The 1,762-nt window shown below is 34.1% G+C and overlaps 1 pseudogene; it reads right to left on the bottom strand.

Annotated features, from left to right (window-relative positions):
* Nucleotides 1-1,753, bottom strand: part of LOC125502479 — a 4,432-nt pseudogene extending 2,679 nt beyond the window's left edge.
* Nucleotides 1,754-1,762: the final 9 nt, after the last annotated feature.

The following is a 1,762-nucleotide window of genomic DNA, read 5'->3' as shown; positions in this document are numbered from 1 at the left end:
GCTCCTCATACTAATAATTGATGGCAGGAGATCGGTTGGAAGAAGGCAACACTCTTGCTTGAAGGATCTCAGGAGATGGTTTGGATTCATATCAACAGATATCTTTAGAGCTGAAACTTCAAAAATTATGATTGCCAGATGGATCAGCAACCTTCGTGCAGAGCTCGCGGGTTAAGAACATGAAAATTCTAGATTTCAAAATTGAAGGATTACCAAATATACCTTATTAAATTATTGCTGGATTGCCAAAATTCAGGGCGCTAAAATTCCTATTTCAATTTCAAATTCGCAACTTATTCGAATCTAATTCTAGTTTTTAGGTATATGCTAGAGGACCGACAATTTGCCGATTTAATGAATTAATGAATCAACCAATTGGTAATTTCAATTTAATAATTACAATTAAATTTACTTCGGTCCTAACAAAGTGACTGAGACATTCATCATTAGCCTCTCTCACCATCAAATTGTGCAAACAGTCATGAACAAAGACTACAAAATCACATCAACGTTGACGCCAACCAGCTCTTGAACAACGATGGCTTAACAAGAAGACTAAATCGAGTGAAACCCTATGAACAGGGTGACCAGACTGAAATTCTCGAAGTAGGTCTAACATTTCAGTTTCTTCTTGTTCATACCAGTCAATCGCTTTGACTTTACTATCAGTATTTCCTTATTGATACATTATGTTTGATGTAAAATCTTTAATAATATCAGTAGCAGAATTAAAATTCTACCAGCATATATTATGTGCATAGAAATGCATCTTTATCCTTAAAGAGGAATTGAAAGAATTTGTCTTAAATAACGTCATATACATATCTTTAAACGGGTTATCTCTCGATTATTCGATTATCTAAAATCATATATGCTTTACTTACCCGAAAGGTTTAAGTATAAGGTTCTAATATGCTCAGGCTTATGATTTAAGCTTCAGCTTTCAGATACAAGCATTTAGATCTTTAAGATGATACTGCTATTTTATATCAGGCTAATAGAAAACTCGAAAATCACCAAGCCATGAGAAATCGCCCAAAAATCTCCAGTCGCCAATTCAAAAAACCTTGGCGCCAACATAAGCAATAAATCGCCACACTTAGGTTAAAGAAAAGTAGCTTATTGGTGTAAACTAGGTTGTTATAACAAACTAATTAAAAAAATCATTAGCCTCAATAATATTTCCATACTTCATATTAGTATCAACTACGCAGAATTTTGTTTAGGTCTCCGCGCAAAGATAGGGACTAAAACTGGCCAATGCCGCTGACGCAAACTATCTATCCGCCGCCCTAAATGTATAATAATATCTTCTACTCTACCTTTTGGAATAGCATCTGTAGTCTCAAAATTTGTTTTAGAAGAAAATAGAAGAAATTGGAAATTGATGCTTTAACGCCATGTATTGTAACAGTGGATCAATATTTCAGTAAGGCATGTTTGGGTAAACACTATTTCTGTTTCTGGAGATTTAGAATTAAGAATGTGCAGTTAGACTATGGCGGTTTGAGTGAATTGTGAATTGAAATAAAGTTAATAAAGTAATTGAAATTTGACTGGAAGCTAAATAAACCTTTTCAAAGCTGATTATTTACCTTGGTCAGTTTAGGCACCATCAGGAATGCGAAAAATCGCAAACGTCTGGACAGAGAAGAAAAATTGTTCGTTTTCCCATTAAATAGAAATCGTTGTTTGGATATTTGAGCGAATCTACTTCAATCCCGAAAGCTGTTGTGGCAATTATATCGTTTGAAAATCTAAA

This window comes from Dendroctonus ponderosae, unplaced genomic scaffold, assembly GCF_020466585.1.
Source record: "Dendroctonus ponderosae isolate FM_Combo_2020 unplaced genomic scaffold, Dpon_F_20191213v2 Dpon_F_20191213_1, whole genome shotgun sequence".
Taxonomy (NCBI): domain Eukaryota; kingdom Metazoa; phylum Arthropoda; class Insecta; order Coleoptera; family Curculionidae; genus Dendroctonus; species Dendroctonus ponderosae.
The sequence above is the reverse complement of the archived record's forward strand: the minus strand, read 5'-3'. Positions and strand labels throughout refer to the sequence as shown.